Source organism: Lissotriton vulgaris, chromosome 4_1 (genome assembly GCF_964263255.1).
Source record: "Lissotriton vulgaris chromosome 4_1, aLisVul1.2, whole genome shotgun sequence".
Lineage (NCBI taxonomy): Eukaryota > Metazoa > Chordata > Amphibia > Caudata > Salamandridae > Lissotriton > Lissotriton vulgaris.
The window spans coordinates 1050931234-1050949644 of NC_141691.1; positions in this window are offsets into that span (position 1 = coordinate 1050931234).

Genomic DNA, 18411 nt, shown 5'->3' on the forward strand with positions numbered 1-18411 from the left:
CGCAGCGGCAGAACAAAAGAGGCGCCATGGTGCGGCGTATATTAACAACGTGACGTATATGGGAGATGCAACACGTTGAAAAGCCCTGCACCATCAGGGGGCGTTCCGGCGCAAGGGAGGGCGTTCCTGCGCAGGAACACATCCTTAAAGTGGCTGAGGGAAATCTACAAGATTTCAATCAGTCACTTTTAGGACAATGATGCGTGACTCAAACCCTGCGCCTGCTTGAAGCAGACGTATGGCTTGACGCAGCATTGGGGAGATAGGGCACCCCAGAGCATTGCTGGAGCTGCGCCATCATTGCGACGCAACTCCAGCAATGCGCCGCCTTTACGGCACAGATGCGTAACGCTTCAGTGACGTTTTGGGCCCATGGTGCGCCGCATTGTAAATACGGCGCACCATGGGTGGTGGTGGCGTGGCGCACAATTACTGGCGCATCCCTGCTACTTTGCAGGGATGCACCGGTAATTTAAAATCTGACCCATAGTGTCTAGCATTACGCAGTTCTTTAAACTACACTCATACATATTTTCTCAGGCCAATGAAATGAACACAAAATCGAAAACAAATAAGCATGGTAGCAAAGCTACTGAGAAGGAGAGCAGTGCACCTGAAATGCACAGAAGATTTTGAAATATAATTTACCTATAATTACCCTACAATGTAATAAGCAGCATTATTGCTCTTGGTAAAAAACAAAAATTTGCAATATAATAACACACAGAGAAAGAGAAAACAGAGTAGTGAAGAAATAGCTACTACTACTCACCAAGCCCGGGGATCTCGAGGCCGAGCAGGTCGATCAAGTCGTTTTCCCGGTCCAGGAGATGCGTCCAACGGTGGGTGGCCTGGTTGTAGGTGCGCCGGACCCGAGAGTGTTGGTACATGGCCCGGCACACCTTCTCCCACCGCTTCCGGCGCTCCCGGATCCCGTACCCGCTAGCGATCTTGCCGCCTGCCATGATGGTCCTGGGGAGGCGGTGCTGAACATAAAAAACTAGTGCGGCCACCTCCTCCGCGCTAAAGATCTCCCGGGCTGTGACCTGCTCCCCCCTCAAACGCCCGCACGGGAGCCTGGCATGGGGTGCGGGACCCTTCCCCTTCTCAGGATGCTTCCCGGCTCCCTTTACCATGGCCAGGGCAGAAAGGAAGGTAAATAAGAAATAAGAAGTAGAATAGGGGAGACGAAAAGAAAAGTGTTTAAAAAAGTAGCTTAAAATTAACCAAAAGTAGCAGAAAACACAAAAATATAGAGCTAGAAAAATAGAGGGATAGATAATAAGTAAAATAGATAAAAAAAAACTTCAAACAAGCAATGGATTCAGAGAGGATACAGAAAGCATGCCCAGAACCATAGCAATGAATGAGAAACAAGATGGCCGCGCCCATTCACGACCACGTGGGTAAGTTTGCGAGAGATTTCCCTTGCGATCACACGCGAACTTGTACCAGCGAGCCGCACACTTTACAAGATTACACATAGCGCCCGGAAAGAGAAATACGTCATGCAAACAAGATGGCCGCGCCCGTGAGCAACCACGAGAGTAACTTTGCGCCGTTGCGCTACAAGCGGCTCGCTAAAACGAACAAAACCTTGCGAACTAACACGCCGCAAAAAAACAAATCGCATATTCGCACGAATTCGCGGCTTCCGAATTCGATCTCGCGCAAATTCGCACCCTGCGAATCCCGCGAAATTGCAGAAAAACTAGTTTTGCAAAACTGAAAGCACTCAGCAGGTGCAAAAGTTCAAACTCATCATTAGTAACCATTCCCTGTAGTGCTTCCTGAGGGGCCCCTCCAGAGTTCAGTTGCCTACTTGCAACTATTCTATGACAAGTAGGCCACAAAGGTCCTGTGAAAAAAATTTGCACTGCAACAGAAAGCAAATTACAGATAAGGAAGCAGGTGCCAGACTGGAAGTTTAAATTCAGTGACACATTAATAAACCCCAAATTAATTCATGTCAGTTGAAGCAGGGCAGGTGTGCTTGCTTTCCCCCCCATAATCTACAGTGATGAACCAGAGGGTGGCAGTGATGTACCAGAGGGTGGCATGGGTGAACCAGAGGGTGGCAGTGGTGAAACAGAGGGTGATGTGAACCTGTGATGATGAACCAGATGTAGAAACAACATAGTCGCGACCGTTGCGAGCCAATAAGTAAGTTCGCAATTGCGAACTGGTACAAAACCCTTGCAAACTGGCAGAAACCCTTGCGAACACAAAAAAAAGAAAAAATCCACAAATTCACGAGAGTTCACGGATTTTGCGGATTGCGAATTCGTGAATACGCAAATTCGCGAACCGCGAATTCGCAAAATTCGACCATGCTTAGCCATGTTTGTCAGAGGCCATTCTTCCGTTTGTTGTACGTAGCCCATGTCCAACACATAGAACTTTGAGCTGAAGTGCAGCTTCTGTCCATTTTTTAATTGACACCACTGTCAACTGGCTAATATTCCATATAAAATCTTCTTCCAGAGTAAAATCTAGATTGTTACTATCCAAGGGTTCAAAGCAACAATTGAGATCCCCTGCTACTATGACATAGCCTTTATTACTGTAAGAGTCAAGGAGGGCGTCTAATTGTTCACTGGTACCCGAGAATTTGCCCCCAGGCAGTCCCCTTGAGTAAATATTAAAAATATACAGGTCTTTACAATCTGGACATTTAATTTGAATTAATAAAATATCTTTACTATTAGAATCCAATTGATGGATTATGTATCTACTGTTCTGCTTAACCCAGATAAGTAAACCCCCCTATGGTCTCCCTCTCAGACTCGGGGTCGCTGGAACATAATAGTTAAGATATCCAAGTTTAAACTCTGGAATAACCACCTTACCCAGGCTGCAGTAGCAGACCTGTGGATTCATTTTGGAAGGCTTCCCAGGGGTGGCATAATACATGCTTCAGCCCCTGGTAGGCCTCTGGGGTACCTATGCCCTTGGTACCTAAGGTACCATATACTAGGGACTCACAAAGGTAACCCAGTAACCAATTTAGAGTGTACCTAATGTACATGCAATCAGTTTAGAGAGAAAGCAGCTAGGCTGGGGTCCTGAGTAGCAGGGCCCCAGCCAGACTAAAGTCAATAGGTCAGTGAAACAGAGCAAAAATTAGGGGGTAACCATAGTAAGCAGATCCTACTCTCCTACAACAGTCCCGCCACTTTCATATGCAGATGACACCGTGCTCATGGCCTTGATGGCACAACGCCCACAAGAATCACTCAATGCCTTCACAGATTTTATGTTGGCTCTTGACCTAAAGGTTAATTTTACAAAATCTTACGTCATGGTGTGTGGCCCTAAAAGGACAAAAAACAGAAATGTTATTGTAAGGGGCAAGAGTATTGGGTAGGTGGAAAACTGTACTTATTAAGGTAACATGTTTAACAACAAGATGAAGTGCAAACTACTTGCCACTACAAGAGCACAGCAGACAAGTAGGGTAGTGGAGGGGCTCTTCCGCTTTGCCCGCAAGCAAGGCCATAAGCTGGTGACTGAGCTAGTCACTTTATACAAAGCAAAATGTTTATCTGTTCCATCTTATGGGGCAGGTGTTTGGGGCTACCATAAAAGTCGCCCTCTGCAAGTCGAGGAAAATAAGTTTATAAAAAGGTTACTGATTACCCCAAATAGTGCCACCACACTTTTTTGGAATATGAAGAGGATCGTATTGACATTGCCCCTTTGCTCTTATGGGCCAAATCTGTTAATCGGAGAACTTATTGTTCTCTAGGGAGGTGATTGAAGATTGTACCAACTTGGACAGTGCACTGTCGAACCCCTGGCTTCGATTTGTGAGGGAAAGGCTATTTGAGATATGCTTGGGAGAGTACTTTGACAATCCGACGAGTATTCATACAAACGCCAAGGCCATCATAAAAGAGGCGCATCATTTAACCAAACTGCATTTAGGCACTTTGCACTTTCTGGTTGCATTTCCAAGACAATCTGGGTGGACCGAAAAACTCATTCTTTCTTCTTGCGACAATATGGCAATCCAAAGCATGCGCACTTTATGTTATTTTGCTTGCGCTACAAAGAACCAAAGGGAAAATGCTTAGCACCACTTTAAAGGGATATCCAGCCCTGTACATACGTTGATGGGTTACAATATTTGCAATCATTGGTTACTCCTGTTATCTGTAATGTGGTCTCAAAGTATATCAAAGTTGCCATGGCCATTAGAAAGCGTTATGAACAATAGCAAACAAATAGGATGAGAAAAATCTTTTATCGTGTAATTTGAATTATTATGACATTTTATGGTTGATGATAGTTTTTTAATTTATCTGATTTTATTAATAAGGAGATGTACACTTTTAACCTGTAATGTCTGTTTGTCAAACCTTTGTGGTCCTGGTACCGAATTGAGGGGTCGATTATGATGGCGGTGAATCCTTATCCTCCGTGCCGGTGGAAACCACCGCAGGCCCGGAGGATGCGGATTCACAGCCACGGACATTGCAAACACCCACCGCGACATTAGGATGCCAGTGGGATCAGCGGCGAACGGCAAGTCCGTCCGCCGCTGATCTGCGGTGAATGCAAGCAAATATGGTGGCGGTGTCTGCAAGACACCGCCAGCCATATTAGGTTGCAGGCGGAAACATGCTTTTCCACAGCGGATTTTCCGCTGTGGAAAGCATGTGGTCTTTTGTGTTTGGGGGCCCGCAACGGGGGGTGGGGGGTGCACATGGGGGGTACCTATGGTACCCCCCTGCATTTACATGAACAAAGCGGCAGGCACCGCACCGTTCCATGCCGCTTTGTGCATGTAAATGCAAAGCATGCATTTTTAACCTTGCGGCGGGTGCTGCTTCAAGCAGCACCCGACGCAAGGTTAAAGATACGGGATGTGACCGCCAGGGTGGCGGTCACATCCTAATTGGTATGGAGGGACCGCCGCTGCCCCTGCGGACGGTCCCTCCACCTCGGGGGTGGCGGACTGACGCAGGTCTGTTCGCCATCCTAATAGGCCACTAGGTTATTTTGACTGAGAAGTGATGAAGTCATGAAAAAAAAAATTGCTGTCTGGGTGTAATGGAATTGAGAAAAATGTGTGACATAAATCTATTACGGGGAACCATCCAGCTTCCCACGGTATCTGATACAAAATCACTGCAGGATTTGGCACAACTGGACAGCATGGGACAGCAATCTTATTGATTTTTCGGAGATTCTGTACGACCCTGTATTTTCAGCTCTTTTTGTAATGCCAATTATGGGCGAATTACATGGACTGCTCATTATTTCTTGTAAAATGCCTGTTTCAACCAAACGCTTTATTTCTGCTGCAACACCTGCTTTTATTTCTGGGCTCATTTTGTACTGTCAAATATTTGGGTAACCTGCCCCTTCTTTTATCGTCACTTTTATTGGATCGACATCTGCCATCAACCCTACATCTTTTCCTGTACAATCCCACACATTAGGATTCACGGTATGCTGTAATTCTTCTGGTAGATCTTCTACAGTTAACTTTTTATTCTCCGTTTCTTGTTTTGCTAACATTGATTTATAGATTCCGTCTTCATCTGGGGTCTGAATTTCAACATCACTTGCGGTACGAAAGACGGTGCAATTCATTTTGCTTTTCAAGTTTGCTGATATCTCCGTGCACTCCTTAATTTGAATCCAAGATTTCAGAAAGTTCGTGAGGCGCAATCCTTGACGCACTGTGCCTGGCAGTGCCTTAAATCATGGAGAGAATGTGTGATATGGATATCACTAAGGACGCGTCATTCAACATGAAACACAAGGGGTTTCTTCACTCGTTCAACGTTGCTTAATTGTCGAAATTAAACCAGTCTTGTCATTATTGTACTCATCATGTGTTTTTTTATTCTTTGTTAAATCATTATGCTCATCATAGATGTTTGTATAAATTCATTTCCAAACATAAGCAGATAAATTGCATTACTTCATGCTCGCCCAATGCATTTCGGGTTAAAAGTATAACCCTTCGTCAGGGGCCTCAAACAAATGGAGACATACAGGACCTTAGCGATCAGGAAACACACCATAATCAGATAAAACAACATAACATATTAAATCACATTGTGCTTTCATTTTATACATTCAATGAGTTCGTAGCGTAGGTCATAACGGAAAGGAAAATCTAGAGTACATACTTTACATAACTAGGCTAACTGTGTTTACCATGAAGAATGAGGTGAGAGGTGATTGGCAAACTATTTTGTGAGAACTACGATGAAACTAGTGGTGCAGGAATGCAAGCAATAGGATAAGGTGGTGTTGCGGGGAATATCTCCGTTAGAATGAACCTGATTAACCTGCAGAACAGTGCCCGTGTAACAAACACAACTTACTCGGAAAAGTAATGCGCTGTGCTCTCGGCATCGGAACGCGGAACCGGTCGATATGATGAAGGACCAATCAGAGAGTATTATAACTCTGTGATGACCACGTGATGTCGGAATCTAGTGGGAGTGTATTAAAGCTTATCACGAATTGGTATTTGTGTAGCATAATAACTAAATTAAGATGCTATACACAGATTGGAAATAGATAGTCTGATGTGAAGATATTATACTAAGCGGTTCGAAAACCGTGAGTTCTAAGACATTAGCATGGCGATAACATGGGTCACGTGATCAGGAAGTAAACGACGGACATTTGTTTACCACAGCTCATTGCAAATATCATCGTATATTTATTTGTAATTTAATTTTTTTTGTGTTCGCTTGTTATTTTTCGTGCTTGCACTGATAACTCTATGCACTTCATTAAGACTGTTTTCACATCTTGACTAAACTCCAACATCCTAGTGAACATGTTTACTCAGCTCTTAGGCTGTGTTACTCTATCCTTTTACAGGACCTAGATCGCGAGAGCTACACCGATCTCATTGCAGCATCAACATTCTCATAAAGTAAACAAATGTCTGTCGTTTACTTCCTGATCACGTGACCCATATTATCGCCATGCAAATGTCTTAGAACTCACGGTTTTCGAACCGCTTTGTATAATAACTTCACATCAGACTTTCTATTTCCAATCTGTGTATAGCATCCTAATTTAGTTATTATGCTACACAAATACCAATTCGTGACAAGCTTTAGTACACTCCCACTAGATTCCGACATCACGTGGTCATCACAGAGTTATAATACTCTCTGATTGGTCCTTCATCATATCGACCGGTTCCGCGTTCCGACGCCGAGAGCACAGCGCGTTACTTTTCCGAGTAAGTTGTGTTTTATCTGATTATGGTGTGTTTCCTGATCGCTAAGGTCCTGTATGTCTCCATTTGTTTTAGGCCCCTGACGAAGGATTATCCTTTTAACCCGAAATGCATTGGGCGAGCATGAAGTAATGCAATTTATATGCTTATGTTTGGAAATGAATTTATACAAACATCTTTGACGAGCATAATGATTTAACAAAGAATAAAAACACATGATGAGTACAATAATGACAAGACTGGTTTAATTTCGACAATTAAGCAACGTTGAACGAGTGAAGAAACCCCTTGTGTTTCATGTTGAATGACGCGTCCTTAGTGATATCCATATCGCACATTCTCTCCGCAATTCATTTTGCACAACAAGTCTCTGCCTAACAGGTTTACTGGGCTAGAATCGCAAACGACAAATTTGAGCATTTCTGTAAAATTACCTATTCTAACTTCCATTGGTTCTGTAACTGGGGTACTCATTTGTTTATTAGAAACGCCCACTACTTGGATCGCTTCTCCCGAGAAGGGTAGGTTTGGAACATCTGCTGTTCTCACAGTAGAACGGGTAGCACCAGTGTCCAATAGAAAGGTGACATCATTTCTTTCAACCTTTCCTTCAATGTATGGACCTGACTGATCTACCGGCAAGGAGGCGCCAAGTACGCACTCCTCATCCTCCCCTCTCAGGCACCAACAGTATGTGTCCTCATTGAAAAACGTATCACTCAAACAAAATTGTGATGTTGCTGTGTCTCTCCTTTCACTTCTCTCCCAATTTGTGGTATCCACACTCTGGTGTGCTTTGCTCCTAAAATTTGGCATAGGCGCAAGGGGTAACTGGTTTTGTATTACCTGCTGCTGTTGCTTTTGTGGCACCTCATTCTGCGTCTCTGGATTCAAATCATTAGTTTGTACATTACTGTTTTGCACAGCCTTACACTCGTTCTTCCAGTGCCCCAACTTGCCGCACCTGTGACATGGAAACTTCTTTTTGGCTTCCTCTCTATTGAATTTTCCCCTTGGCTTACCCCCATTACCATCACCTTGAGTCTGGTTATTGTTCATTTGGCTCAATTGAATTTCCTGTTGTTCTGCTAATTTTACTTGTGCTTCTTTAAACACATATTCAGAAGCAGATTGTTTTGATCGGGCATCTTCTTTTTTCTTTGCCCACTTAGTTTTCCATTTTTCTATGCCACCCCATTTCTGCAATAATGTCATAAGCTCCCTAATTTGTACCTTTCTACCGACACATTCATATTTTCCAAATCTTTGTCAGAAAATTCAAATCGATATGGTTTCTGTATCACTTTAGATTTGCCAGTGTCAATTCTCATATTAGATGCCATATCCATTAATTTTTCATGAAACACTCTTGTATTTCTAGTAATGCTTTTGCATATAAACAACAATTCATCTTCACTGAATGTATTTAATCTGTCCAATCCCACATTTCCAGCCATTATTTCTTTTAATTCTACTCTTAATTTGAATATGTCCAATACCTTTGGCTGTGACTTTGGTTTCTCTATTTCTCATGTCCATCTCTCTATTTCTTCTGGGGTTACTACTGTGGCACTCTTGTACCTATTTACCACCCGCTATTCTGCCCCCTGGGATTCCAGACAAAACATATAACAGGTACGAACAATTTTGGTTAATACATAAATCAATACTATCAATAATACAATTTCAAATATGCAAAAATAGTTATCATTAACCAACTAACTACAACTAACTACCTATTTTAACTAAACCCTAACCATCCTCTGCTACCAAAAGAAAAACTGATAGAGCACGCAGGTCACCCGACTCGGTTTTACCATTCTCACCTGGGCCCATACAAAACAACATATAATGAGTCTTAACCAGGTAACCTGTGCACTTACTCTAATCAGTGATTTATAAATTTCATTTAGGACCTATACCATTGACTTACCAATCCTTGTCATCGGTACCTAAAGTCCTAAGGGATCAAAAGGAGTTAGAATAATAGGTAGAATAATAACATTTCAACTCATATAATAACCACAAACTCGGAAAAAGGTTTAAACTCTTTATCTAAATTTCTTAAATGTCTTAATCCAAATATTAAACATCAGAAATCTTTCAATCAGGAAAATAATGATTAGAATGAAAATATGCAAAGATTTTATAAAGCAGTCTTTACGCATTTGACATTAGGGTGGGGAGAGAGAAGGAAACAGTACAATGACACATCCACATAGAATATTTACCCAGAAGGGTATGAAGACCAACCCTGGCCACAGATCAGTCAAAGGATAGAACCCAAAGTGCAAGTGCCAGCGAGACAACAAGTGCCAACCAGAAATCAGGACAGGTGCAGCCAAATTTGGATCAGGACAGGACCACCACAGGCTAAGAACAGCACCCACAGTTAAAGTTGCTACGCCAGCGCTACAACCCTCTCTGCAGCTAACAGCCTAACCCGATTGCGTTACCGAATCTTCCGTCAGAGTGCTCCGCTAGCACCCTTGTTCCCGAACCCCGACTGAGTTATCGAATCTTCTGACAGAGTGCTCCGCCAGCACTTCTGCTCTTAATCGCCTATTGAGTGCGTTGGGTCAGTGACAGGTCAGCTATTCGGACAAGTCGGACAAATTAACTAGCTAAGCCATCTCTAGTTATACCCTTTTTCAGAGCAGTGTACCACCCCCAATGTTGCAAGTGTAAGGATCCCCAATTTTGAGTGACAAAAGGATGAGGAGAGGTCATCACACCATACCAAAATGAAACTTTTACGATGATCATTAATATTTGCGTTCCCGCCCATCAATTTATTTTCCCATGTATGTTTTATTCCACCAAGCAATGAATGTTCGAATATTGGTTACATTTTAGTCCATTTGAGAATTCTGCTTCCTCAGTAGGGTCAAGAGTTAAGGTTCCCACAAGCATCTTCTAGCAAGTTGGCTCTTTGCCAGCATTTCAAAGGTCATTCTGCTTCATGGACTTTGTGATTTATGGGCCGTCGCAGTTTCTCCAAGATGGAGTTCAGCAATAGGTGTCAGGCCCAAATTGATTTACATGTAAAAATAGAAAAGAAACAGTTTGAGAACACGGAATAAATGAACTCACAGTATACCACTTATCTTCATTCTATTCCCATTACTTTATTTTAACTATTGCGTTATAAATTAGGCATAACGAACAGTTTGGCAAAAGCAGCGGTGCAAGCTTCTTGCATGTGAGGACATAGAGCAGCGATCTTAGTTCTAGTGCGCAGAAGCAAAAGATTCCCTCCAAAGCAGAAAGTACGTCATGTCACATGAGTGTGACAGACGCATGCGCAATAAGAAACCCCGCGTTTCAGCGGCCATTTTAGTGCAAGCGGATTATCATTAGTAAAAGCACACATGCAAGCTTCACCTAGATGTCATGTTATGCAATATTAATAGGAAAAAACGTGTTGATTAGTACATTACGGATTATTACAGAGGGTTGATTATAAGCAAGTCGCTTTACATACGCAACCTTGCTCCATCAGTAGTAATAGTGATAAGGGTGCATCGGGAGGTAGGTGGTGATGGTGGTAATGGAGGAGGCATGGTGATAATGGTGATGTTCATAATGATGGTGGCAGTGATGGGGGTCGTGACTATAGCTCACTGAAATTGTGAACAAAAATCATTTAAAAAGCCTACTGCAGTAAAACAAATACTAAAAATAATCCCTTCCTATATAGACTGCATGTGTGAGCTAAATAACCGAGTGAGTGTGTGGGCGTGGGAGGTGTGGTGGAGATGGGCCCGGTAACAGTAGGAGGCTGAAATCCAGAGTGTTTTCTCAAACTGGGTTTATTATCAGGGTACGCCGGGTTCTGAAGGTAAGTCTCTCTCTGGCAAACTCCAGCTTGTCCGTTTTGGCGGAGTCTCTAGGTCGCGGTGGCTCCTGGCAGATATCTTCTCCCTCGTTGCGTATACGCCATCAGATATCTTCTCCCCGTTGCGGATACGCCGTCTCCGGACCCCAAGGAAAAAGGAGACCAACAGAGGGAGCCGTTAGTTTATGCCTGATATCGGCTTGCCCGCATTAGGACCGAGTGGTGGTGAGGGGGCACCCGTGGTATCTATAAGCCTGACGTGTCCGTGCTCATGAAGGAGGAGTGGTGTGAGGAACGCGGGAAGGGTAAGGATGGGTGGAGGGGGGAGGAAAGGACACGGGAAAGGCACACACATGGGTATTTACAGTATCTACAAAGGGGCGCTCTTTCTCCACACCCAAGCGGCCCAACGCCACCGTACCTGGGAAAGCCACACTCCTCCCTCGGGAGCGTGGCATGGCGGATCACGGGGTCGCTGGCCTCCTGGCTCTCCTCCGCTCTCGATTCTCTTGTCCTCTTCGTTCTTCTCTTGTGTTCTCCACGGTCCTTCTTCTCCGGTTCCTTCTCCGCACTCCGGGGGGATGTTACACGCCGTATACAGGACTTCCTGTCCTTTCACCGAATCGGAGCCTCCGACGTCAGCCGGGGGCGGGGTCTCATTGCGATCATCATACGCCCAGTTAAAGGCGTCGGGGTCGATTTCACCGTCCTGTTCTAAACAGCAGTCCCAATCCGCCCTCGAAGAGTCAGTCTGCGGGTAAGGAGGGGAGTTAGGGTCATGGGTCCACCAGTCCTCGAGGCCTCCCGCCCGACCCTGTTACACTGTGATGACAGTGTATTTTCCAATTAAAAATAATCCCTCATGCATGACAATTCAAGCACTCCATAGGGGGTGGAATCATAAGGTAAATATACCCTTGCACCCACAGTCCAGAGATGTGCAAATACAGTGTGAAACATTTTCTAGTCAAATGCCGTTACAAAATAATTGCCTTCAGCAGGCCTACATCCGAATTTCCAGCAGAAGTCCTTCAAAATGATAGATAGGGAACAGGAAGAACATTTCTTCCACAACACATGCTTTCTAAGCAGTGGGATAATTTATGCCACATGTGTCATGTCCACAGAAACTGTGTCAGAGAGAACATTTGCAGCGGGTCTGGTTGAGAGGGAAATGAATAGAAGCAGGGTGCATGTGAAAACACAAAACAGCATCCATTTGTAATAAAACGGTGGCTCACTCAAAAAAATGACATAACTAAATTACATTTAAACACACTTCTAAACTATATTTCTGTGATCTTTTAAGTGCAATATCATCAGTTCACCAATTAAGACTACATGCAACTTAAAAAATAGAGATTTCCACAAATATTTTTTCACGGAAATTTGCGCATTTGAAAACATTTCTACAACCTCCCCCTCTGATTATTTTTAAATAATCCATTTCAATCTTTATTTCGATCTGCTTAGATCATAAAAGATATACATACAATTTAAAATCAACTTGCAATCAATAGCCAATAAAACAAAGATTATAAAAACCTTACAGTAAACATTTTAAAAGAATACCAATGCATTCTAGTAAAAATCAACAGTGCATTTCATTTTTCACGAATCAGTTTCTAACTTGATATAACAAGTGCGGGTGTGCCACATGGCTGTTAGGAATTTTGCCACCGCAAACTCAATCGGGGGTGATAAATCTGTCTTTAAAATTCTGTATGCTGGAAGATGATGTCTAAAACCTAGGTTTTTTAAAAGGGGGATAAGCCAGTGCCTCCTGGATCTATGGTAAGCTTTACAAAAAAATATAATGTGCAAATCATTTTCCTGAGGATGTATGCATACCGGGCACTGTTCTGTGGGCGAGGGCTGACCCCAGCGTTTGGTGAAAGCCCTAAGGGGAAGTGCGCCATATCGCCACTACAGAAACAATTTCCTGGTCAAAACGGGACTAAAGTTGATGAACAAATTAGTGAGGGACCCCTCCCTTGTACTCTCTACTAATGCATGTAATTTTCGCTCATGGAAATCCCTTGGAAGGAGTTTGCGTGGGATCCTAGAGCATGCATTTCCCGGGTCTAGCCATAGTTCTGGTCTTCCTAGGCTCTCACAAGTTTGTCTAATGTATCTCAACCAGGGGATGTGTTAGGCATTTGGTAAAGATAGGATCTCTTGGAGCTCAGTCCTGTAATTCATGAGTTCAGGAATACTCCAAATTCGGTGCCAGAAAGTGATTGGTTTCAGTCCCAACTCCTCTGTAATTGGTCTTAGATCCAGATCTAACCTCAACGGGAGAAGCGGGGTGCTTGAGGGTAAGGCTACCAGCTGCCCAATGAATTTATTTTCAGTGGACAGCAGGTTATGGGCTGGTATGTGACCCCACAATTCCCCCCCATAGGTGACTGCCCCCCTTGCCTGCTTTTTATAAATTTGGGGCACAGGACCAAGGGGTTTGCAGGTTGACCTATTTACTATCCTGCAGATGCCACCCGTTAACTGTGCTAATTTCATGTTCGCCTTAGTCCGGTGCGTATTCCAGGTCATGTTTTGGTTGATATTCACCCGAGGTATTCAATATTGGATACCCTCTCGAGTCTCAGGGTACCTATAGTGGGGTTGGGGCGTGTTGAGGAGGGAGGGTTGAGAATCATGTATTTCGTTTTGAGGGCATTGTTCTCAAGCCCCCGCTCCACGCAGAAAATCGTAAACCCATCCAAGACCCGTTGTATTCCCATATGGGATTTGGACAGCAGCAGGGTATCGTCCGCAAACATAATGGCAGGCACCCTGCTCCCGTTGAGCTTTGGAGCATCGATGTCACCTACCCTAGTCAAATGGGTGATTACCCCGTTGACAAAGAGGCAGAACAGGGTCGGTGCAAGCACACAACCCTGTCTCACCCCCCTGTCAACGGGGAATCTTCCAGAAAGTGCCCCGTTCCTACCGCACCTGACACGTGCAAAATTCCCCTGATGCAATCTTATCAAGATTGAGAGGATATCAGCTGGGATGCCCAACTCCGCCAACACTGTCCATAGTCTAGCTCTGGGCACTAAGTCGAAGGCGGCTCGCAGGTCCACAAATACTGTGTACAAACAGCCACCCTCGATTACCGCTGTCTTCCAAAACAGAAGATTTAAACGAAAAATCTGGTCCATGGTTAAGACCCCCTTTCTAAATCCTGCCTGGTAGGGGCTCAAAATTGCAGATTCCTCTATCCAACTTTGAATACGATCAAGTAACAGCCTACCAAATATTTTCTGGGGTACGTCTATGAGGCTGGGAGCAGAGGTGACCCCTTCTTGAATATCGGCACAATCTCTGCGCCCAGGAAAGTACTCGGGACCTCCATACCCCTCAGGACAGCATTGAATAACAGCACCAAGTAAGGGGCCCACACGTCAGGCTCCTGCTTAAATAAGTCGCCAGGTAAAACGTCTAGTCCGGGCGCCTTGTCTGGTGTCAACCCTGCAATGGCGGCTCGCACCTCCATCTCTGTGAAGGGTTCCACTTCCGGTGAGCCACCAAGGGTCGGTTGTGCTTGATTTGGAGCCCCATCATCGACCATGTAAAGACTGGAAATGGTCCTGCCAAGCCTCTGCTGAAATATTGGGTTCGATAGCTGAAACTGGCTCCTCGGACCCCGTGTTGACAATGCGCCAGAATTTGCGGGAATCCCTGCCAACTAATAAGGTGGCAAGATTTTCCCACTTCTCCTGATCCCATTCGCTCTTTGCGTGGGTGACCAAGCGCTTGTAATCCCTCCTTCTGGCCTGAGTCTCAGATCTATCAGTACCCGCATTGATTGAAGTCAGCAGGTCTGATTTGGCCTTACGGCATGTAGCGTTATACCAGGTTGGGCGGTTGGAACAGCCGCCCCCTCTCTTTCCTGTAGTAAATAGGACTTCCGCTACGGACTTAATAAGATCCTTGTGCGCCCACCACAGTTGCTCATGTATATCCTGGGTGCTAACAAGCTCCATTATTGCGCACACCTTATCAAGTGTAGGGATGACCCGGGCATAAAGCCCTGAAATCTTCTCTGCATTCACTGCTAGCTTCTCCCACCTCACTCTCCGTCTATTGTTCATCATTGCCACCGCAGATGCTGGTGCGGGTGCCGCTACCCCTCTATCAACTAAATAATCTCTAAAACCCCATTCAACTTTATCAATCAGGCATTGATAAGTTAGTAGACATCTTCAACTTTTTAAGTAATCGATCACTCTATTCCAATATCATTTTTTTATATCTGTATTTTTTTATATAGTTTCCTGTACAACATTACAGCATAAAATCGGCATTGCGATATTACCTTCAGCACCTTGCATTTAACCATTAAACATCAAACCTCCTGAAAATATGGAACTTTAATAATGGTGACTGGTTGCTTTATAGGGCATTCTTTATATCAAGGTATGATAGCCCCAGTTTATTAAACGTATCTTGCAGTATCTAGCCCCTGTGAAGGTGACTTCCAATGGATCTAAAAGTTATTCACCTCACATTCTATCGCATGGATACCTTACACAACGTCTTCATCCTATCATCCTCCTCATATTTTCATGCATTTCCTTGCACACCCCTTCCTTTATATATTTCCTTCTCCATCATTATACAGGCACATTATACATGCATCCATCCCAGCCTCCCAAACTTTGACTCTCTGTACATCTTCATATACTCATTTCTGGGCATCATCTGTTTTTGCTACCCTAAATCCAATATTAACTAGGATTCGTTTGTACTGTGTCAAGTCTGAGTCATTCCATTTACACTGCAGGATCATCTTGGGGTCTACCTCAATATGTCTATTTGTCAAAACCTCTAATATTTTGAGAACAGTGTTTCAGAACATTTCAGCTTCAGACATTCCCCAAACGTGTGTATGAACGTCCGCACCACTCCACAGCTTTTAAGACATTGGTCATGAACAGTATTTCAAATTTATATAGTAAAATTCTACTATAATAGGTTAGATGTAATTTTTTTACTTGTATCAACCTAAATCTGGCTTTAATCGCAATATCTGTAGGAAATCTGATTGCAGAGTGCCAATCATCGTCATTTATATCCGCAACATTAGTAACCCAATGGTCAGTAATTTTCTTAGCTCAATCTGTGTGATCCTCATCAGTGTTCTATATGTTTGTGATATAGGGCCCGATTCACAGAATGAATTTAAGACTCAATCCTAAACTTACTACTAATTTGGAATTCACAGAATGCACTTACTCATTTCGGTATTCACAGAAGGCACTTGCTCATTTCGGTATTCACAGAAGTTAGTAGTCCTAACTTTAGGACTCCTAAATGACTTCTGTGAATACCGAAAGTCTTAAAATTAGGATTTTTCTCAGTTTAGTAGTAGTAAAGTTAGGACTCCTAACTTTAGGACTCATAAATGCCTTCTGTGAATACCGAAAGTCTTAAAATTAGGATTTTTCTCAATTTAGTAGTAGTAAAGTTAGGACTCCTAACTTTAGAAATCCTAAATGCCTTCTGTGAATACCGAAAGTCTTAAAATTAGGATTTTTCTCAATTTAGTAGTAGTAAAGTTAGGACTCCTAACTTTAGGACTCCTAAACTGAGAAAAATCCTAATTTTAAGACTTTCGGTATTCACAGAAGGCATTTAGGAGTCCTAAAGTTAGGAGTCCTAACTTTACTACTACTAAATTGAGAAAAATGCTAATTTTAAGACTTTCGGTATTCACAGAAGGCATTTAGGAGTCCTAAAGTTAGGACTACAAACTTCTGTGAATACCGAAATGAGTAAGTGACTTCTGTGAATACCGAAATGAGTAAGTGCATTCTGTGAATACCAAAATAGTAGTAAGTTTAGGAGTGAGTCTTAAGTTCATTCTGTGAATCGGGCCCTCAGCTTTTATTTCCATGTACCCATTGAGTAGTCTCATTTATAACCGTGACCCTTCCTGCATTTACTCTTCCTTTGATGAGTGCGCTTGCAGAGCATGCCTTACTTGTATTTATCTAAACATTTGTGCCATTGACATATCACAGTCACTCTGCAGGTGCTCAAACTGTACCACTCCATTGGCATTCCACACGTTTGAGTTGAAATGGTCCAATATCGTCCCATTTATGGACGGACTCCCTTGAGTGTCGCCACCTGTGGCAGTTTAGATCCCACCCACAGAGGTATTTTTGTTATGTCTATGCCAAGTGTAGACCATTCTCGTAGTAGCCAGTATGATGTCCTTCCCCTGCTTCCCTCCATAGTACATATGTATGTAGCTTGTGGCTCACAGTTCGTGTCTATCCATATGAAAATCGGAGTCATCCAGAGCCGCAAATGCCTATTCATTTACTGTGACCCTTTGGGCCGCCTAGTAATATTTTTCAAAGTTTGGTAGTGCGATGCCTCCTTCAAATTCTACCCTCTCGACAGTTCTCAATTCGATTCTTGGCTGACCCCCTTCCCACAACACTGTCCTCAGCAATGTATTCATTTTTACAAAAAGTGTATCTGGCAGTGTGTATGGGCAGTTTTACAAAAAAATATCGCACCCTTTGGCAGTGCTATCATTTTGAATGTGGATGCTCTGCAGAGAATTCGTCCATCATCTTTAATTGCTGATAAACTCTATCCTTGTAGTCTTCCATTTCCAAGCCCACAGATCATTTCTCCTTTCCCAAGTTGACTTTATAACTTTTCTTAGATTGATTGTTTTCATGCATCCTTGCAGTTTAATCAAAAGCAAAAGAACAGTTGCATAAATCATTATGATTATCACATGTGTTAGAACTGAGTAAAGGCCTATACCAATATTATCTAGCCATTCACCTATTTTACCAAAACCCTTTCCTTTCTCACCAAACCAAGTTACCACAGATTCCTGGTTCTTCCAAAGACTGAAGGAAATAAGTAAAATTTGTCATATTAGGGATGAAAAAATCAATTGCTCCACTATGATCAGGTATGTATGTACACGATCTCTTAGCTTTAATCACCTTGCAGACTCTTCCTTCCTTTGTTAGAAGTATAGCTGAAAGGAAGCAAATTTTGAATCGTCATCGCTCTTATTGTCAACATTTCCTCATTCACCCTGTGGTATCTAAACCAAGCCTATGCACTACTTTGGACAATCGTCACATCTTTTTTTAAAAACTGTGTTTTATTGATTTTGCATAAAACATACAGTGCAAATGATCTATTCTGCATACAACTTTACATCAATAAATGTACAAAGGTGTTATCAATCATTAAGAATCATTTAATCTTTAAATCATCAATCACCACTCCTACAGAAGTAACAAAAGTCCCTCAAATATCTAATAATTTTCGTCCAAAGCTCCGTCTCACTCACTCCAGGCCAAGTTTGTCT